Below are 23,562 nucleotides of genomic sequence, written 5' to 3' on the forward strand. Positions count from 1 at the left end.
TAACGTAACTTCTGGATCCCATTCCCAATTTACAAGAATACAGAGAACTCAGGAGCTCGTTAAACTACACCATCGGTATGCACTCAGCACAATCCAGCCTGTAGGGAACTGCAGGACCCACAGCACAGTTTCTTCAAGAAATAATTGCAAGGAAAAAAAAAACAAAAACTGGAGGGGGAATTTATAGACCAAAAGAGGTTTAAAAGACACATTAACCAATTGCAATGTGTATACATCCTGATTTTTAAAAATTGTAACATTTACGAGATGCTCACAGGATATTTGCTATCAAGGAATTATTGTTGATTTTTAAAAATACTATAAGGTTAATGCAGTCATGTTAGAAAATCATCCTAATCTTTAGAGATACCTATAAAAATATTCACAGATGGAATTTTAGAAATGCATTCACATTTTAAAAAACAAAATACTCAGCAGACATGCCATGTGTCTGTGAGCCGGGTGTGGCTTGTATGCTGCAGTGTGCAACTTCTGATCTGTAAGAATATATGCAACTAATTTATTTCTCATTATCATTAAACACTAGCATATTTTAATTATATGGAAGAGATATAGAGATACATAGGCCACCGTTTTCACTTGGAGAATATGAGATATATAAATCGAACCTTAAAGAGAAATACAGTATCACCACCCTCTCACCTGCTTAATATTAAACTCTATCTTTAACTGCTGGTCTTGTTGAATGTTTTCCCAGATCTTACGTCTTATAGTGCTTCTGAGTAATAACAAATTTAAGTTAGTAAACAGCTTGTGAGGCACTTCTGCTGTGAAATGTATTTCTGAGCAAACCATCCTCCCTAAGTCTGCCAGTCAGACTTAATGCCATTATACAACACATTGCAAAATGAGACCGTTCGGGGAATGATCATACCCTCCTCCAGTAACCCTGGGGACAATGTATCATTAATTTGTTAGAATCACTGAATTCTAATTCCCTAAATCCTACCTGAGGGCATAAAATTTAAGAGGTTTCAAGGTTATCACTGCTGCAGACCCTCCAGAACCCCACTGTATGAAAAGTGGCCACTGTCCAGTGACTGACACATACACAGGGCTCAATAAAGGCTAGTTCCCTTCCCCTTTACCCTGCCCATTGCTAAGTGAAGTCCCTCTAATGGGTAAGCAGACTTATCTAATAATAAGCACTATGTTGATGGGGAGATTCAGAGTGGAAGTAGAGAATATGTATTAAACTCACTTAGAGGATTTTTCAGTATAAAGACCCTCTCCCTGTAGGCGAATTAGAATTCAGTGAGGTGGAAAGAATGCATGAAATCTACAAAACCTCTCCAAAGGATAATAACATGTCGTCTTTCTGGTGATGCCTGACTCATGGTCCCCTATAACCACGTCTCCTTGTTGAGAACCATTGCTCTAAAAAAATGGATCTCAGGATCTTAAATGAGAGAATTCAAACAGCAAAGATGTTGTTATTCTGGACTAATCCATCATCTACCTTAGGACATCTGTCACTCTTTAAATTTCTTAAGTATATCAAATTTAAAAGTAAATCTTGGGCTTCCCTGGTGGCACAGTGGTTGACAGTCCGCCTGCCAATGCAGGGGACGCGGGTTCGCGCCCCGGTCCAGGAAGATCCCACATGCCACGGAGCGGCTGGGCCCGTGAGCCATGGCCGCTGAGCCTGCACGTCCGGAGCCTGTACTCCGCAACGGGAGAGGCCACAACAGTGAGAGGCCCGCGTACAGCAAAAAAAAAGTAAATCTTAAAATCACAAGAATCATATTCTATTGGTCTCTATTGACTAAGACTCCTATTTTATGCCACAAATGTTAAGACAACCTTACTGTTTTTTGGAAAAGGAATCATGTTTAGCATTGCATGATTATTAGAAAAATAAATTATATAAAATACTTGCAGTCAATTCAAGGACTGCTTTCCTACAAAACACCATAGTTACAGGTAGATGTGAAATAACTCACTAGAAATAGAGCAGAAAGGAAGAAAATACTGTTTATCCATTATTAACTAGGCAATAAGTTACAGAATAAGGAATAAGAAACCAGAAATTGATATGAGCACAGAAATAGGTTTCACATGTAGCCACAGTGGAGCTGCTATAATTTTATATACGGAAATAGCTTGGAAACAAGGTTGAGCGGAAGCAAACGATCCCTGATGGACAATTAATCAAATGCCAGGGTTAATCCTGCCTCCTATCTGAGGCTTCCCTCCTCTGTGCGTAGCTGCTTACGCACAGTTCTGATACGTTTCATTTGAAATATCCCGGGGAAGTTATGTCACTTCCTCTGTGCATTTTCCCTGTAGGATCTGACTTGTTTTGTGAGGGAGGAAATACATATATTAACATAGATTTTTGGCTTTCCTTTTGGAGGCTGATAGTCAAGACGTGAAAGGATTAATTCATCTCAAAAGTCCTGTAAAACCTGCATGCTCCTGCCTCCTCTTCTCAAAAAGCTGCCCCTTTGGTTGGTCAAAGGGCTTCAGTGGCAACAGGCTGGCGGTGGGTGTTCTGTCCTAGCTGTACCTGACCGGCATGAAGTCTCCCAAGGCAGCCTGAGGACCCCCAGTTTGCTGGCGTAAGGCCAACTGTGCTACACAATCTTTTTGTGACAGGTATGCACCCACCTTGGGGTTGAAAATGAGTGGGGCCTACAGGATTTCTTGTTGCTATAAAAATACATTTAAAAGGTCCTAGTACCGTCTACTGATTGTATAGGTTTTTTTTTAAATGAGAGTACTAAGCTAAGGGGATGACTTTTTGAATATTAGTGACTTCTATTATGCTCTTCATTAAAAGAAAAAGGAAAAAAAACTGATCTACAAAATAAAAATTCCTTTGAAGGTCATAGAACTATACAAAGCACAAATCTCAGTTTAAACCTCAGAGGTGAGAAGGATACAATTTCTTTATTTTTCTCTAACTCATCTGAATTTCTATTATGTGCCTCAGCCCATTGTGTGAGGTGACAATTCTGGGTCCCCACTCCCCTTCCAAGAGTTTTGTCTGAGGTTTGAAAGGCTTTCATCATCCAAGTCTTTGGCACCTAGAGGACTTGGACCTTGTTGTGGACCAAGATACACTTGCATCTCGGGCATCACACCTGACCCCTAACTGTCAGCACACAGAGATTGTCACTGTGTCACTTCTCATTCCTGTCAGAGAGGTCCTTGTCCTCTACTCAGCAAGGGATTTATCTCCTTCTGCACCACACTGAGTTACATAACTGTCTGTGCAGTTGGTGAAAGGCTTCTAATCCACCATAACCCTCCATGCAGGGGACAATTGTGTGGCTTCCAAGCCATGCTGGGCCACATGAACCTCTGTGACTGTCCCAGGTTCATCTGACTAAATATACTCCACAAACTATATACTATACTGAGTACATGAGACAAATAGCTTCCCTCTGTGACAGAGCAGGGCCTGGCATGAGCTTCTTCTCCTTTTCCCATTCCTTCTCCTTTTCCTCCTCCTTCATCTTCTCTGTTTCATCAACTTTACTGTCATGTAATTTGTGAACAACAAAATGCACGGTGAGTAATCAGTTCAGTGAGTCCTGACAACAGTTCACACCCGAGTACTCATCATCAGAATCAAGACACAGACGTTTCCCATCACCTCCCTCGCGCCGTTTGCAATCAACAGCTTCTCCCAAAGCCAGGATCAGACAACCACAGATCTGCTTTCTGTTACGGTAGATTAATTTCTCCTATTCTAGAATTTCATATAATTGAGTCAAGCAATATGTACTCTTTTGTCTTTGATTTCTTTCGCTCTCACAATGATTTTGAAATTCCCACGTTTTGTTTAGTGTAACAGTATTTTGTTCCTTTTTATGGCTAGTAGCATTCTGTTGTTTGAATATACCACAGGTTGCTTAGCCATTCACCTAATAATGGACATTTGTGTTGTTTTGGGTTCACGGGTATTACTACTGAAGCATTCATGTACAAGTATTGTTTGGAATAAGGTTTGATCTTGGTTAAATACATGGGTCTGGATTTTCTGGGTTGAATAATGAGTTTGATTAACTTTATAGGAAAATGCCAAATTGTTTTTGGACAGTAGTTGTATCATTTCACATTCCCACCAGCAGTGTCTGAGAATTCCAGTCCCTCCACATCCTTGTCAACACTTGGTATTGCTAATAAGCCTTTTCATTTAGCCATTCTAATGGGTCTATAACAGTTTATCATTTTAGTATTAATTTTTCCGATGAAAAATGATAATGGTCATCCTTGCATATGCTTCTTAATTATTTGTATGTTTTTCACTGTGAAATGTCTGTTCAAATTTTTGCCAGTTTTGTAAGTGGATTTTTGTCTTATGAGTTGTAGGAGTTCTTTTTATATTATGGATACAAGTCTGAAATACATATCAGACACATGTATTTAAATACTTCTTCCCATCCATACCTTGCCTTTTCATTTTATTAATGGTGTCTTTCAAAGAGCATAATTTCTAATTTGGTAAGGTCAAATTTATTATTTTTTTATGGTCTGTGTCCTAAGAAATTATTGTGTACTCCAAAGTTGTAAAAATTTACTTCTGTTTTCTTCTAGACTTTTTTATAATTTTAGTTTTTACAATAATCCTATCTATGCCTTATTTTGAGTTAATTTTTAGATATGCTATGAAACTTATTGTCAAGGCTCATAATTTTTCCATATGGATATCTAACTGTTTTAGCATCATTTATTGAAAAGTTTATCATTTCCTTATTGAATTTGATCATTCTTAAAAATCAATTAATAGTATACGTGTGGGTTATTTCTAGACTCTGTTCTAGTGATCTATATTTTATTCTTGCACAAATAGTACACCTCTTGCTTTTATTTTTTTTCTTTTTTCTAAGTTATTTGTATTTTTAAGTAAATTTTATAATCCATTTATTAATTTATACATTACAGCTTACTGGGATTTTAACTGAGATTGCATTGAATCAATAGATATATTTGAGGAAATTAACATCTTAACAGTATTGAGCCTTCCAGTCCATGAACCTGGTATATCTCCAGTTATTTATCTTTAATTATCTCAGTGATATTTTACAGTTATCTGGGTAGAGTTCTGGCCTGTATTTTGTTAAATTTATCTTCAAATATTTCATGTTTCATATTACTGTAGATATTCTGTCAACATAGCCTATAATTGGAACTGTTAACGCCTGATAACACAGGGTAAGCAGAGTCTCCTAAGGGCATTAGAAACAACCCAAAGCCTTTCCTCCTGATCATTTCATGTACAAAGGAAATGGAGCCTAGAAACCTGCTTTGAGCTGAACAAAGGATGGATGGAAATGCTTATCTTGTCAGAGTGAGGCCTTAACACTAAGACATACATTAAACAAAATAAAACAGTTTTTAGGGTTGAAAAAGATGCTAAAAGGGTCAGGATTTACACACTCAAGGAGACAAAGGCTTAAGTAGAAGTCATTTTGATTTCTGCTTGTAGGAAGATTTTCTGCCAAATAGCATGGCTATTTTTGGCAAAAATCAATATAAGAAGATAAATAGATGAGTTAGTCCTCAAAAGTGCTATACTTATTTGGAAAATAAGGGCTAACCTTTACTACACCTATTGATAGAACATCAGTAGCAGTTCAAGGAAGGCACATATTGCCAGGAAAGATCATTCACAAAAGGAGCTGGATTCAGCAGAAAGCAGAGGGAGACAGAGAATACAAATGCCCAGGGCCAAGAGAATAAAATGGAATTGTACACCTCCACTCTCTAATTTTATACTCCTGAGTATTATTACCACATACACCTCATATTCAGTTTTTATACAACCAGGCCCTCCTGTTTAGCACCCTGTTCATGTGTCACAGCTTCTCAAGACGATGTTCACTGTCTTCTCTACAAGTAGAATTAAATTTGCAGTGTAATCCACAGTCTCTCTTAAAGGAAAAAAAAATCCCGTCATCCTCAGGCTATTTCTGTATGACTCCATCCCCTTTGTGATCTCATTCAGGCCATGCACTCAATAGTGTTAGGAGAAATGGTAAATATCTTCAGTTATAGACATTTCCCCAAAGGGAGACCATACATGTTTTCATTCAAACTCCACATCAACACAGAAAGGGAAGTATTACGGTGAAACTGAGCACATGAAGGCCTAGAGAGGTTAAATATTTTGCCAGAATTACATAGCTCGTTGGTGGTAGAATTAGGATTTGAGTCCAACTCTGACTACAAAACTATGTTCTTGCTTTGTCTTCTGTTTTCCTATATAAATTTTCTTTTTTGGTGGAGGGAGGGAGATTTTATGGAAAATGGAGGCTGCAACACATATATTTCTGACCTCATTTTCTTTCTATTTCTGTGTAGCAACCAAAATAGGCATATTGATGGAGCCTTAAGGATATTTCTGGGACTGTTCCCTCCAGGAAAGAATAGTTGTTAGGCATTTTCTGGTGAGAAGCAAAGACAAAGAACAGAACAGAAATTTACCCTTTCTAAAGCCTTTGGCCAAGACCAGATCTCATGATACGTAAGAGGGTTAACAGAGCTGTTCATGTATATCTAATCTAAAAGAGTTAAAAGAAACTTTTGTCCTTAAAGAAGGTATGGCATGGATTTACTTCAAGTTCCTTTGCTTATAACTTAGAAGACACATAAAGAGGGAAGCAAATGTTTCCCAGTTTTGTCAACGTGTGTGTGTGTGTATATATATATATATATATATATATATTTTTTTTTTTTTTTTTTTTTTTTTTTTGGCGGTATGCGGGCCTCTCACTGCTGTGGCCGCTCCCGTTGCGGAGCACAGGCTCCGGACGCACAGGCTCAGCGGCCATGGCTCATGGGCCCAGCCGCTCCGCGGCATGTGGGATCCTCCAGGACCGGGACACGAACCCGTGTCCCCTGCATCGGCAGGCGGACTCTCAACCACTGCGCCACCAGGGAAGCCCAACATGTATATTTTAAAAGGGAAATATATAATGGTTTTTTTTCAGTTTGGGAGAAGTTATTTGGTCCCATAAGCAGCAAATGTAAAGTCTCATATAAAATGCATACAAGCCTAAGGCTGAGATGCATCCATCAAAACCGTTCCGACAAAAATTTCTCCCGCATTCAGCTTCTGTACAGGGTGGTTCCTGCAATTTTTATATTTTGAAAATTTCCTCATATTTCACACATACACCTGCAATCCCAACTTTCAAGGAAGCAGTGTCGGAACTTTACTGAAAATACTCTCAAAGGAAGCTTTTGAAGATGAAAATAAAAAAGTTGTTTTGATGTTACAGCTGGGAGTCAGCAGGGTAGCAATTTATGAACTTAGGTCATTCAAGAGCCCCTTAAGAGATACAGGGACAAACTGGTGACACCATCACACACTCTGGGAGGGACTGTGTGACCTGGGGAGAGCCAGGTGTCAGGGAACCTCAACTAGGCACATCGTCACTATGGTCAGACACATAGCTAGAAGAGCCCTTCGACGAAGTCTAAGTGCAAATCTCTTATTTTTCAGATGTGAAAATGAAGCCCAGAGGGATTCAGTTTATTTGACCTTGGGTCATACAATGAGTTAGTGGTCCAGGGTTACTTCACACCTCTTCCTCAGTTAATGACTATCCAACATTTTAAAGAATTGAAGAGCAAAGCTGGTTTCCCTTCACTAGTCAAGAAGCAGCACAAAGTCTTTATAAATGAATAATTTCCTACATTGCGTAAAAAGAAATTATTTTCACATTCATAGGTATATTTTCTTTCAGACAGATAAAACTTTGAACTAAAGAAAAAGGAATCGACTAATAATATGACTAATAAATGACTAATAATGATTTAGAATGAACAAAACAGGTCTTTCCATCTGGGGATAATAAAATTTACACCCAAGGAGAGGTCCCTGGCAATTGGCTTGTTAACACTGCTTCAAGTTTTTATGGTTTTATGAAGTTAAAATTATTGACTAAAAAATAGAAAAATTAGGTGGTGGTGTGATGAATTGGGATTGACATATATACACTAATATGTATAAAATGGTTAACTAATAAGAACCTGCTGTACAAAAAAATAAAATTCAAGAATTCAAAAAAAAAAAAAAGAAAGAAATGACCACATATTAAATCCTTAGTGATTGCTCAAGAAAAGCTGAAATCTTGAGTGTTACATCTATTAATGCCAAGGTTGGGTTTTTTCCATGGGAACACTGGGTGCTAAAATCAACAGGGATTTTTAGCTTAAGATGGCAGACTAGGAAACATTACTTTCTCTTCCTCCTGAAACCATATTTAAATAAAAGTGTAGAAATACCAAAATTAATAAACCAATAAAAGCTAAGAGACTGTGGAAGCCATCAACCACAGAAAGATTTCAACACATTTTGAGAAGGCAAACAATGAAATCCTCCAAGTGATGAATAAAATAATTAAGAAAAGACCACCCTAAGTAGGGTCTGCTAAGCCAGTCTACCCTTAGGTCTACCCTAAGCCAGTCAGCTTTTGCTGAGCTCTGGTTATAGTAAAGGGCAGAGGAAAGAAGAGGGGCTGAAAACAAGGAGACAAAAGTCATTTTAGGAAAAAAAGTCCATTTAATGAGCTCTAGGGAACACTCAGCCTGCTGCCATACTCACTCATGAATTACAATGGATTGTTGGTAAGCAAGACAAGAAAACAGGGAACAAACAAAACAAACAAAAATCAAGAGATTGTTTCTTACTGAACTCTTCTCAAATGAGATCAAGGAATTATGGTTAAATGCCACAGCTGTAAATCATTTCTGCTCCTGGAGAGGTTAGAAAGGGCTTATAATATTTACCCCCTTTTTTTTTTGCAGACAGAATTTAGGTCTGAGCAAAATCTTTTGTGTTCTCCAACCTCAAAGTTTCTTGGGGATGGAAGTCAAATTTGCTTTGACATACCATAAAAGAATCTCATGAGCAGAGGGTCAAACTAATTTTGGAATATATGAATTATGCCCAGTGTTATTTTAAATAGATTTTAAACTAAAATATATAAATAAATTTTTACTGCTCTATATGATTCTGGGTTCTGAAACTTCTACATGTCACATGCCTGATACATAACACACAATGTCAGCCCCAGGAGAGAGAAAACACTCCAATGAAGCAAGCCAAAGAAACAAGATTCAAACAAGGTCAAGTGATGTGTAGACCAGGATTTTTCAATTCTTTCCTGTCATGCTGAAGCTTCCAGCTCCTGAATAACAACATATATTTCCCTTGTCCTAGACACCCAAGAGTAGGTCTCCTCTCTTGGGCATAAGAATCTCTAGAGTTACGTATGTGTAGTAAAGAGTGGACCCAGCTGGCATACTCACAATGACCAAATTGTGTTGATCGTACTTTAAACTAATACACTGCTCCACGATGAAGTTGCAATAAATGATATATTTGCTTTCTAGAGATGAAAGAGATGCCTTACTGGATATACTCCAGGAAGGCCAGAGAAACTGGCTTTTAATCCATATGGAATAATTCACTGGTAAATTTCTTTCAGGATAGCCCATGATTTATCTAGAATATAATCTTTACATACCTGGATCCTTCAAACTAAACCAAAGGGAAAATCTGGGCTGCAAGCCTCAGTTAGAAATGTGGGATGGAACCCCCAACACCCATTTGTGTAGCTTCTACCCCTCCTTTATACTTACCTACCCCTCTTCCAGTCCCTACCGTTAATCCCCCTATTTTAACTGGGTAGCCCATGACTTCTATGGCAATCCCTTCCACCAGCACGGTCATGGCATCTGGAAGTTTGACCTTCCAGCCTACTGTAGATCCTGATGTCACTGACATGGACACTATTCCTCCTTCCCAAGCTGTCATTTTCCATTCTTCTTTTTTTTTTTTTAAACACCTTTATTAGAGTATAATTGCTTTACAATGGTGTGTTAGTTTCTGCTTTATAACAATGTCATTTTCCATTCTGCCCCTGTTTTCCCCAGCCCCCCATTTACAGCTTCGGCCGTCATCAGTGCTTCAGCAGGCGGCACCTCTGACACTGAAGCTATGGACACCACATCTCCTTCCCAGGCTGTCATTTTCCAGTCTGCCCCTGTCTCCAGGCAGAACCACTACCCACTTCACATGGCTGTTCCTAGTTCTGGGAACACACCACCCAGGGACAGCAATGCCTCAGCCCATGCCTTGACTCATTTACCTGCAACGTCGGCCAACAGATAGACAAACACTTCAAGCTTCTCTTGGACCCAGGTCTCCTGTCTCAGGCCACACTTGGGGCCAACTATGGGCAGAGGCCTGGCAATTATTTTCTATTGGGAAACCCAGTAGCCCCAGCACAAGATAAAGTCCTAACCTCTCCTGCGGCCCAGCCACCAAGAGTCAGCACAGTGCACTCAGGATTGCCGGGTTCCCTATTTGTCACCACCGTGCACACGCAGCTGGCCTTTGGCGACAACCCAGGCATTCTCCCCAGGGCTGTATCCATTGCTACTGGCTTTGGAGTTGCCACCAGGATACCCAGTACTGGGGACAGTAGCTTGCTCTTTGCCGACACCACACCGGGCCCACTGTTCATGGGACCTGCAGCCCCGATGGCTGGTGGGAGCCTTGGAGTCGGTGTGTCAGCCCCGGGCCTCACTCATTCAGAGGCATCCAGGCCACTTAAGGTTGGGGCAGGACTAAGTGGGGCACCCAGTACCATTTCTGTTCTTGCTTTGAGCCAGACAACGTATGATCTACCTGACCACAGCAAGGCTGCTGCAGTAGGAGGGGCAGGCACCATCCCAGCATTTGGGAACAGACCTGATTCCCCCTTAAATCCAAATACCTGGGGCCTACCTGGGCTGAATACAGGTGGTCCAGTGATGGCAGGGGACAACACCATCCCCACGATGGGAGGCCCTCGTGTTTCCACTTTCTGTCCCTGGACCCAGGGCCCATCTGGACGTAGAAAATCTACGTTTAAAAGTTCCATCACCAAGGAGAAGAAATCTGTGTCAAGGGACATGTCAGTTTCCACCTTCCATCAGAGCACACCACATCTGTTGGAGTTGCAAGTGTGGGTACCACCCGTGGGTTTCAACACACTTCTAGTTCTACCTTATTTCCAAACACAAGGGGCCCACCTGCCCACAATCCAGGTGGTGGCCGTCTAGGAGGGAACAACATCATTCCCATGCTTGGAGGACCTGGTATTCCCGCTTACAACTGGGACCCACCTGGCCAATACACAGGTGGTGCAGATGGAGGGAACAGCATCTCACTGGTGCCGGGAGGCCCTGTGTCAATAACTGCCAACAGGGCTTCCCTGGTGGCGTAGTGGTTGAGAGTCCGCCTGCCGATGCAGGGGACACGGGTTCATGCCCCGGTCCGGGAACATCCCACATGCCGCGGAGCGGCTGCGTCCGTGAGCCATGGCCGCTGAGCCTGCGCGTCCGGAGCCTGTGCTCCGCAACGGGAGAGGCCACAGCAGTGAGAGGCCCGCGTATTGCAACAAAATAAAATAAAAAATAACTGCCATCAGACTTGGAACCCATCTGTGCAGAGAACGGGGGGGCGATGGGGGACAGCACCACACCTGCTGTGACTGGATACACTTCTGGTGCCGCATTCATACAAAGCACCTGGGGCACCCCCTAGCCAAAACCCAGGGGGTGCCATGGGGGATGGCACCATCCATATTTAGAGAGGAACCTCTACTCTCAGTAAGAACACTGGGGCCCCCAAGTCAGGACACCCCTTTGACTTAGATGAGCCAGCCTTGTGTTTGGAGGCTCCTGGTCAGGGCAGCTGTGCCTGTGCTCATAGGAGTCTGGCAGCCTCATAGCCTGCCCAGGGCTTCAAAGGAGCCATCAGCTAATTCCTATCTTCTGTGAAGGAACTCAACAAATGAAGAGCACATCTTATTCTGCAAACTGTGTAACAATTAATGGACTTTACCTCACTGGAAAGCGGCTCAGTCCCTTTAGGTGAAACCTAATCTCCTCTCTTCCTACAGCAAGCCAAAGGACCACACCTCAGGGGTGTGCAAGAGTATGTGTGTGTGTGTGTGTGTGTGTGTGTGTGTGCGCACATATCTGTGCGTGTGCGTGTTGGAGGGCGAGGAGAATATGAGCCCACTTCAGAGCTACACCAGACTTGAGAAGTTCCAGTTAGGAGAATGGAAGAGAGCTGCATGTATCATCCACTGTGCCATCCCTGGCTTGACTGTTAACTTGGCGGACCCAAGCTCCGGGCCAGTTTTCCCTAGACTTGGAACTGGCAGGATGCCCACTGCTGCTTACAGATGCTTCCTCTCCCCCTACGCATTTGCCTCAATGGGCCCTTCTCTTTCCCAGCTTTATGTACATATATATATATGTCAAGAAAACCTTGTTCGCATTAAAAAACAAGAAAATATTTTAATGACAATGCTATTATAAAATGACAGAAAATGTAAAATAAATGTCATGGGGATGTAATGTACAACTTGGCAAATATAGTCAATAATACTGTATTAACTTTATAAGGTGAAAGATGGTCACTAGACTTATTGTGCTATGTTGCAATGTATACAAATTTTGAATTACTATGTTGCACACCTGAACTAATACAATATGTCAATTATACCTCAATAAAAAAAATCAACGGGGGTGGAGTTGAGGAGAAAAATATTCTCTCTTTGCTAATTTTAATTTTAGGAACAAAAAATTAAGAAGTTTGCATACAAATAATAGAGAATAGAGTAACTCATAATTTGAGTAGTCATGAGGCATGATATAAAACCATCTGTTGTTTTCCCCAAAACAATAAATAAATAAAAAGTTTAAAAAACCAAAAAAGAAAATGGTAGAAAATATATGGGAAAGTGTCAGACATGAATAAAACAAAAGTCAACATAAGCTTTACTTTTCTCTTATTGCTTTAAGCCAACTTTTGGTATTAGAAACATAGCACCTCAGTTCTTACTTCAGAATTTATCACTACAAATTACATTAAAAACAAAGTAAGTTAGTCATTTAAATAGCACAGAATCATCTTCTAATAAAGTAAGATTGAGCAAAAAATTGAGAAAACAAAGATGGGTAGCAGGTAGAGGTAGGGTTTTACTTGTACTGATTGTTGAATACTCCCATTTATAAATTTTGTTTTACTAAAAAGAGTAAAATTCAATATAATTATAAAGTAACCTACTATTTTATGAATGATTATAAAAAAAATTAGATTTTTTTTACTTCTTCAAATCACCATGTTTTTATAAAGCCTCAATACAAATGTCAAAAGCAACTAGTATAAAACTGAGACAACCACTGTCTTATCATCTATATTTGCTTTCAACTGTTAACCATATTTGCATACATTACATATAAGCATTGATTCATTTACCCATTCCACATTTATTTTATTTAGAATATACAACATACTAATTACTTTGCTAGACACTAGAAAGAGAAGACAAAAGTGATCATGAAATACTGGGTGTGTGAAAGCAGTAGTCAAAGCAGAGAAGTCACCTAGCACTTACAATAACTTGTGAGTATTATTATGTACTTTGTTATATACCATAGCAGAGAGATACATGAGAGTATATGGAGTGTCATCTAAATTGGACTTGATTTCAGGGAGGGCTTCCTGAGAGTTGACATTTGAGCCTTTAATGATTTTGAAGATGGTGAATATTGTCCTATACTAACCTGAGTATTATAATGCTGTGGTGTATGTGAGAACTCCAAATTGACCACTTTCTCATTAATTTCTCCTCTGTCTTTTCCAACTTGTCGGGACTTGTCAGTGGATTTCAAAACCCACATCTTTCCTATATTTTTTTCACTTACCATTGGCATTGTTTTAATTACATATGATATTTCTAAGATTTACTAGGAACATTGGTTAGTCATAAAAATTAAAATAGTCAAATCTATCAAACTGTACACAACAAAAAGAATTGGCAGTAATTATTAAAGGTATACAGTGAAGCAAGACAATGTTTTGAAAGGGCATTATCTTACATTAACAATATCTCAGCCTAAAGTACACTCATACCAACAAATGTTGCAAGAGACTTAAGCTGTATCTAAAATCTCTAATTGGACTTCCCTGGTGGTCCAGTGGGTAAGACACTGATCCCAATACAGGAGGCCTGGGTTCAATCCCTGGACAGGGAACTAGATCCCACATGCATGCCGCAACTAAGAAGTCCACATGCTGCAACTCTGAGCCCGCACACGGCAACTAAGACCCGGCACAGCCAAAATAAATAAATAAATAAATATTAAAATAAAATCTCTAATTGGATAGGTCCTATTTGCTGCCATTCTTTCTAAAAATCCTCTTCTAATTATATACAGTCATTAAGAATGTCATGCTGAGTTATTATTTTCCTCTTTAACATTTTGTCTGATAAACTTCATACCCTGAAAGCTAGAATGCTGTAACTATGGTTTGTTATTTTCAAGTGCTAAATTTCTTAGGTTTAACACCATTAGCCTTCCATTATTTAGGTATTTATTTTCAAGATATTCTTCTAGCTACTCAGGAGACTGTTGTAGTTCTAGGTACAAGTGGTAAAATCAATTTTTCTTTTTTATCAGGAAAATAGGTAGATGATAGATCGGTCGATCAATTTATGTTGTGTTTAAATACATTAACCTGCAGGAAAGGAAACAGGCATATGAATCTCTGTACATTTACAAACTATTTTTCACTACAATATTGTTACCATGCAAGTAAATAGAGTCTGAAATGAGAATGTAGAGAGAAGATGGAACAAACTTTGAGACCAAATAGATATAATTACTTTGTCTCTTCTTTTGGACTCCTACCCATTATAAATGTTAACATATCAATTTTAATTATTACTTTGCATTTATTAAGCACGTGCTGTGTTAAGAATCTCCTTTGACTTACAGTAGTTAAGACCTCTACCAGGAGTACATAGTTCCCCCCAAAACAATCTTCCAGCCGCAGGAGCCTCCTCAGTGGACCCCGTTTATAACCCTGAAGACACCTCACAAGGTAACTTCAGCAAAAGCTAAGAGAACCACTTGGAAGGTGAATGGTTGGGGTTTGCTGTGTCTTTTGTTAGGCACTTTCTCAAACATTAGCACACAGTGGAACTGTTAAAATGTAGGTTGTTGGACTTCCACCCCCAGAGCTTCTAATTCCAGAGGTCTGGGGCCCAAGAATTTCCATTTCTTGCCAGGTCCCAGAGAATGCCGATGCTGTGGTCCAGGGACCACACTGTGAAAACCGCAGTGCGGGAGAAGGGCAGGACCCAGGCTTGCTCACTTTCTGATACGTTTTACCCCATCTTCAACATTTGCCTCATCTCTACCCAAGCCCCACTCCCCATCCATCCCCACATCTCCTCCCATATAATCTACCTCTCAAGGTAACTAAGCATCTTTCTTCAGGACCTTATAGGTTTTACCAACATAGAAAAATTTATCTTTAATTTTTTATTATTTTTTCAACATAGGAGAATTTGATACTCAGTTTCCAATTTTGTATATTCATATTACTTATGCACTTTCTCTCCCTAAGGAGAAAAATGATTTCCTGAAGAAATGGATTTTATTGCTTAACAGTAAGCAAGCTGGTTAAAACCAAAGTAATTGATTTCTGGAATGTCGAAAGACAAAGCAGCAGTTGAGCCTGAAACAGCAGTTGCAGAAGGCAGCACTCACTCAGTGGAAATCCACAGCAGCTGAAGCAGCTTTTTTCAAACACTTAAGTGATTTCCTCTTTCATATAACTCATTCATTCAGCTGTATTATGATGCTCCCAAAAATATCAACATGGTCATTCTGTATCTATAAACTAGCTCAGCTCTTCTGAAGAGATGAAATTAAATTTCAACCTCTAATAGCATAAAACCAGCACCACCTGATAGCTCACTGTATATGAAATACACACTCCCATTCTCTTCCGGAATCCTGGAGGGTGTGGCAACAGATACTGCGGAGGGTGGAGCAACAGCCTTTCTCTACACCCTGCACTCAGTCTGACTCTTGAATTGAAGTGGGTTTATAATTCGGGCTCCTACTATGCAGGCTTTGTATTCACTGCTCTGACACAGCTTTCTGACCAGGGTGACCATGTCATTAATGTCTGTATTAGTTTTCTACTGCTGCCTATTGGGGGCTGAATGTTTGTGCCCCCAAAATTCCCATGCTGAAGCCCTAACCCCCAATGTGATGGTATTTGGAGGTGGGAGCTTTGGGACATAACTAGGTTTAGGGGAGATCATGAGGGTGGGGTCTTCATGATGGGATTACTGTCCTTATAAGAAGAGAAGCAGACCCCAGATCCACTCTCTCCTTCATGAGAGGACACAGTGAGAAGGTGGCTGTCTGCAAGCCAGAAGAGAATTCTCACCAAGAAATAAGTCTGCCAGACTTGATCTTGGACATGTGAGAAATAAATGTCTGTTAAGACACCTAGTCTATGATATTTTTTATACCAGCCCAAGCTAATATACTGCCCTAAAAATTTACTACACACTTAGTAGCTTAGACAAGCTTATTTTACCTTACAGTTCTGTAGATCAGAAATATGGCATAGGTCTCATCAGGCTAAAATCAAATGTGTCATCAGGCTGCATTCCTATTTGGAGTTTCTAGGGGGAGATAGATTTCCCTGCTCATTTGGGTTATTGGCAGAATTCAGTTCCTCAAGCTTGTCAGGCTGAGGGCCCCCTTTCCTTGCTGGCTGTGAGCAGAGGACTGTTCCGAGCATCTCGAGGCCACCCACATTCCTTGCCTCTTGTTCCTGTCCCCCATCTTCAAAGCCAGCAAAGATGGTCTGAGTCCCTCTCATGCTTGGAATCTTCCCTTCTTTTCTGCCACATCTCTCTGACTCACTCAAGAAAGATTCTCTGTTTTCAAGGATGCACTAGTTGGGTCCACCCAGCTAAACCAGGTTAATCTCTGCCTCTCAAGGTCTATACTCTTAGTCACATCTGCAAAATCCCTTTGTCATGTAAGATAACATACAAGTTACAGGAATGAGAACATGGACATCTTTGGGCGGACGTTATTCAGCCTATCACAATGTTCAAACAAGATCACCTTTGAGAATGAAAGGAGCACTATTAATAATTATGTCATAATAATAGGGGTAAACCAGGACACATGGCCAACAAATTTATGGCACTAAGAGTTAAGAGAAGGGGTCTAAAGTAAAGCGTGTTCGTATGTTTAGGGGGTAGTATTTATATATGGAAGTAAATGAGTTGAGCTGTGTTACCAGGATATTATCTAATCAACTGAGATAAATATTTTCATAATGCCTTCTGTGGGACAGAGGATGGGGGCCAGGGTGCTAAAGAGATGAGTAAGAACACAACTGTGCCATCAAGAAGCTTCCAGCTAATTTCCCATAGATGTAATTATGAATGTCCACCCTGACTCCCAAACGTGCTCTAGGTCCATGTGATTTTGTTGGGATGGATGAGCATTTGATTGCAGAGGAAGGGCACTGTTTGTGGATGAAGAGCAAGTTCTCCTTGACCATGAAGGCACATGGAGTGAAGGATGATGAGAATCTATTCTCCAACTCTTAGGCTGGCAAACCACGACCAATGGGTATAACTAAAAAAAGATAAAAATGAATGTCTTATTTAGAACATTCCTCTAATTAAGAAGTAGACTACCGGGGACTCTGCTTTAATTAACCACAGAGTACCACATTAACCTTTTCACATGTTGTTGTAAAGTTGAAGCTCTACTCCCCTAGGTAGAATTTCTTCAAATGCATTCTGCTATCCTTAGGTATATGCAGATTGAAAAAGAAATTAAATATCAAGATACTATTTCGATTAAAAGGCAATTATAAAACTCAAATTATGCATGTATTCATACATGATTGTATAATGATTTACAATGAAGCAATTACTTTGAGACATTCATTGCCCTAGTTAGAAATGCTTGCATATTTTATAAGAATTAATGTTTTATATTTACTTACATTTGAACCATTATAATGTAAGATGAGATTTTTTGGCTTGGTAATCTTAACGTTATTAATTTATCATAAGTTTATATGAAAATGGCTATGATTCTCGAGTTACATATGTACTATCTTAATATTCTTGTAATTGTCCAGTATTTTATGCATTATTTGAAATAATACTCCTCCATAAACTGATAAAGTTTATATTAACTTTTGGTGTTGTTTCTAGACAAATATATTTAGAAATGTTCATACTTAAGAGGTATATGCAAAATAATAAATGACAATGTACTTTCACACTCATCACTAAACAGAAAATTGAACGTTGTGAAGTGCTTTAAGATGTTTATAATTTAAGAGATTAAAGTAATACTGACTTCTGTTTTGAATTACTATTTTGAATGTACATTATTTTTGGTAGAGGTATGAAATTTAATTTCCTTAATTGTGACATAATCACGTGAAAGTGGTTGATGCTAAACTTTAGAGAACTATGAAAAAAATGATTTTTATTACAGGAAAAGTATGATGAAGACAGAAAAATTTGTTTGTAAAAACAAAGACATTAAGCTAAATGTGTAGATCAACCCTGAAAATGATGTGACTGACATTCACCAACAAACATTTTCAGAAGAAGCCAAAAATCGAGAGGAACACCCTGTCAAAACAACTTTCACTTTATAAAGATTAGAAATACAAATGCTGAGTTCTATTATCATTTTCTGTTACATGCACATCATTCAATATTCCTATGATTTTTTTTTTTCAGGTTAAAATTTCAAGAAATGTATTTACCACAAAATACATAGTTGTGAGAGAATATGTTTATGTAATGAATGTAATCGTGAAGAAATTAATTTTTTAATCTGGTGTTAAGTACCACAAACAGCAAACTGTATTTGGAATGAACTGGCAGGTGGCGTGTCATAGGGGATGGGAGCTGAATAGGTTGTGGGAAAGCAGTCGAGGGGCATGGATGTCCCAGGTGACAGCCTGGGAAGAGAAGATAAATGCCATCGGCTGATGATACAACGCTGGAAAAGTCTGGGTCCCCAGAATTTTTCAGAGCAAAGGCCTGATAAAGTATTCAAAATAGAGTTTCAACTTTATAAAAATTGGGGAAAAGAATACTCTTTTAGTGTAGTTGAGCAGATGCAAATATGGGTAAGACATGATCTTTGTCTTTCTAATAAGTAAGGGGTTCATAAACATATTATAACATGACAACTACTCTATGATACAGAAGTACAAAATGGTGTGGCATTATGGGATGGAACGTGTGGATAACAACTAAGCCTGTATAAAACCGTGGCTTCACAGAGGTGGTAACTTAAGGTTTAAACTATAATTTAAGGAGTTCATCAAGTGCAGAATAAGGACAAAAATACTACAGGCAGAGAGAAAACCCGGAGTAAAAGCATAGAGGCTCATAGGTGCATGCAGGGGCTCGACACAGGATGGCAAAAGACAATCAGATACACAACTGGACACAGTTATAAAGGTGTTGTCAGTCACAGCTTCTGCTTTGGACGTTATTCTGTAGTGACGTAAAAACATCAAGGGTGCTTTTGCAGGGTATGTGTATATATCTGAAGGTTCAGGATGGACTGGAAAAGGAAGAGATTTGCAGAGAGGGTAGCCTGTTAGAAGGGTTCTGCGATGCTCTACATGAGAGGTAGGGAGGGATCGACAGAGAACAGACACAGCTGGTGTGGTAAGAAGAGAAAGGTGGAGAAAAATGGTGGAGATATAATTCAGAGGTTTAATGTTGCTAACTGAAATAGACCATACGTGAATAATAGCAAGTTTGGAGATAAATTGGAAAAGAGATCAGAAGTCCTGAGTTTTCTTTTAGACACGATGAATTTGAATTACCGATGGGACTTTCCATTAGATGTATTCAGCCAGCAGTTGAATGTCTGAATCTTGCCCTCAGAAGAGAGGTCAGTAAAAGATACAGATTTGGGCATGTAGAAACTGAACCAACGAGAATGGGATGAGATTACCCAGGGTAGACATAAACATCAAGAGCTGTTTATGGGTGAAGAGCTGTGAAAGGAGTTAGAAATAAGTTATCAGGAAAGTAAGAAGAGAGCCAGGAGAGGTCAATGCTTCTTGTCTTTGATCATTCTTGCAATCGAGGCAAGAATCCCATGCTATGGTACGGTCACACATAATACCATATATTAATGCATCCTCTCGTTAATGACACAGGATTTCCTTGGTTATTGGTTGGGGATTAGCAGGATTGGCAGTCATTTTCCTTTAAGAATGGAGTTGTTGATTAAAAACAAAAGCATTAAGATGTGTGGGTCTTTCCTCTGTTGTGACATCTCTACTCCAACGTTTCAGGCTGCACTTCAGCAATTTTATGAAGTGGACCCATATATTATTGCTCAAAATTGCAGTCACAATCCCACATACCTACTGGGTTATTTTGATGTAACACAGGTAATGAGATGGGTCAGATACTTCACAATTGCTTTGCTTCTAAGCACACACTTTCTTTGGTTCTCTGTCAGCACTAGCAGAAATGGTTTAAAAGAGATATTTATAAAAGCAATGGTGTTAGTACTGTGCTGTTTATCTTCTCTGAACTTACATTATTTCCATAAGTAAACAGTATGTGTGCTATACTTAAATGCCCCCTTTCATTTCCCTGTTTTATTCATAACTGAGGCACCCCACATTTATGCTAAGTTTGTTTCCTGGGAATACTGTCACCTAAAAACACTCTTTCAAGAAGTGAAATTTTTATCCAGTGATTTATTTTTGCTAACCTTTTTATCATGCCTTTCTTTTTTTCTCATTTTTCTTACATCATTGCCAAATATTTCTTTTTGCATTCAATATTGCTCTTTTAAGAAATCTTCAAGTTTTTATTATTTAGTAGGTAATTTATGTTTACTAGTACATAAAAACAAAAGGAACAGAAATAAAGGGAACAAAAAGTCAGCCATGCCATCAAGTACTCTGCCAGCATTGTCTTGAAAAAACTGGGTAGAGTTGGCAACTATTTGCAGAACTCAGCATAAGCAGACTTAGACAAATCTATAAATTTGATCAATATTCTTTCTTGAATATTGAAAAACCCAATGCTTTCTTGCTTTAAGTAGAAATCTCTACTGAAGAATATTAGAGATATATGGAAAAGACATGATGAGGTCATACATTTACTTGGGGGTTTTTGTTCTCAAGGTTTGTCAAAGACCACCCTTGAAGAAGTCAGGGAACTATTTGACTCCCCAAGGCAATGTTTGAAAGAATTGAAGGTGTTTCTGTAACTCTCTTTGGTCTCCTAATACTAAGGGTAATCAAAGCTTAGCTAATGTCACAAAGATAGAAACAAGTTAGATTATTGAGCATACAAGCCCCAGGAGGCTGCAAGGGTTTGGGGAGAAGGGTGGGAGTAATGGTGAAGTGAATAAATGGGAATGTGACCTATGTTTAGAATTTTTGTCAACTGTTCTTCTGGGTTTCTGTCCAAAGGTTCATGATTAGCCTTTCTGGAGAAGACTCACGGACAAAGTATGGTTCTGGGAGAGTCATATATTAGTGATAAAAGGCAGAGTCACACATTCTGATCTCTGAGAAGCAGACTCTGAAAGAGAGGTGAGCGTGCAGGAATTTTATTAGAAGCTGCCCTTGGAAGTTTTGATCAATACTCACCTACTAATCCAATGTTCCTCCCCTTGAAGTAGAAAATCTCCACTGAAGAATAGCAGAGATACATGAAAAAGGTGTAGTACTTCTGCATAATTGACCTTTGAGCAACATGGGTTTAAACTGCACAAGTCCACTCATGCACGGATTTTTTTCAATAAATCTAAAGTTGGCCATCTGTAACCCTGAATTTAGCATCCGCGGATGCAGAGAGCTGAGTATGAAACTTGAACATCCGCAAATTTTGGTATCTGTGGTGGGTCCTGAAACCAATCCCCTGTCGATAGGATGGATGACAGATTACTATACTCCCTTCCTCCACCCCCATCATTAATCTCAAGTGTCTGCTGCATCTTATCTTCTAGTGCGTCTTCTTTCACTGTGATCCCATCCCAGTTCACCGTCTGTGAAAGTTTTAATAATTTCTGGGTACTCATGTGTATGGTCAGGCTACCCAAGATGGCCGTTCTCTTGCTCTCTGCTGGTCTTCGCCTGCTTCACCTACACCTTATTCACATAACTAACCTTCCTACATACTTGCCCCTGGGCCCAGCTAATGATTGTTCTAACTTTAGATAAGAACATCTCTTCCATGATAGCTTACCAAGGGGTTGTGAGGGGCGTGCACCTCTGCTGGTTTGCTTGGTAACCAATGAGCCAATCTGATGTCAACTCCCCCTAAACTGGTAACCTCCTCCTCTCCCTGGAAGCAAAGACTGCCACCGTGTCCTGCCTGCACACGGTGGGGTGTTGCTCCAGGACCCTGCTTCAGATGCGTTTGATCTCCCTATTCATTAAACCATTGACGTCTCTGTTGCTGACTCTGGGCTCTTTCCTTGGTCTCGAGGATGGGCAAGTACAGGGCTTGCAGGCCTGGGGGGTGCAGCCCAACACCATGGCAGGGACTACCTTCTCTATTCACCACCAGTGATGGGGTTCTCTCCAGCATCACCAGCTGGGTGGGGTGATCCAGCTCTCAAATTCTATGTGAGGGTCGTCTTTCTCAGACCAATTCTGCCACCAGCTCTCCTAGGTTGGGATCATTAGGGAGAAAATTAAGGCTTAGGGATCAGCTTCTCAGAAGTTTGTTAGGGAGAGCGCTCTCATTCAATACTAGTGGAAGGGAAGGAGGGGAAGCCGAGTCGGGAAGAGGGAGATGTTGGCCTACAATGCAGTCTTGACAGAGACCTCAGCAAACCCCGTAGGGAGCTCTGAACCTGGGATGGTCCCCACATCGACCAGTTATTAGATGGGGGCTCCAATGAGAAGAGATTGTACTTTTGGGCAGTGCATTAATCTGCTAGGGCTGCCATACAAAATACAATAGATGGAGTGGATTAAACAACAAAAATTTGTTTTATCACAATTCTGGAGGCTAGAAGTCCAAGATCAAAATATTGACCAGTTTGGTTTCTTCTGAGGTCTCCTTCTCTCCTTGGCTTGCAGATGTCTATCTTCATGTGGCCCTTCCTTTGTGCATGTGCATCCCTGGGGTCTCTACGTGTGTCCAAATTTCCTCTTCTTATAAGGACACCAGTCATATTGGATTAGGGCTCACCCATATAACCTCATTTAAGCTTAATTATCTTTTTAAAGGCCTTATCTCCAAATAAAGTTACATTCTGAGGTACAGGGGGTTAGGGCTTCAACGAAGGAATTGGGAGGGGACACAATTTTTCTTATTGCTGTTGTAGGTTTTTGTTTTTTTTTTAATAAGCATTATCTTTTTGTATAATTGAATACCCTTACTCTTTCCTACAAACAATTTGCTTTAGTTTTTTTCATAAGGTTTTTTTTTGGTCTCTTCCTTTTTAAGTTTTCTTACAGGGTTAAAACCATACATAAGAGCATTTAGACCACTAACATGACACATGCCAATTTCATATGCACCATAACAGGCAGTCTTTAGCTGAAGACTATCTGTTAGTAGTACTCCCAGCACCTGGGCACTAAGTTCATTTTTCCTAAAGGGTGATCTGGGCAGCACATTACAGCATCCACTAAAGGCAAGTACTGACTGTTACAGGCTGAACGTT

At 39.8% G+C, this 23,562-nt stretch overlaps 1 pseudogene; it reads left to right on the forward strand.

The window, feature by feature from the left end:
* The first annotated feature begins 2,433 nt into the window (after positions 1-2,433).
* Positions 2,434-23,562, forward strand: part of LOC114897685 — a 125,886-nt pseudogene continuing 104,757 nt past the window's right edge.

Source organism: Monodon monoceros, unplaced genomic scaffold (genome assembly GCF_005190385.1).
Source record: "Monodon monoceros isolate NGI ecotype Baffin Bay Population unplaced genomic scaffold, NGI_Narwhal_1 Super_Scaffold_17, whole genome shotgun sequence".
In the NCBI taxonomy this organism is placed as follows: domain Eukaryota; kingdom Metazoa; phylum Chordata; class Mammalia; order Artiodactyla; family Monodontidae; genus Monodon; species Monodon monoceros.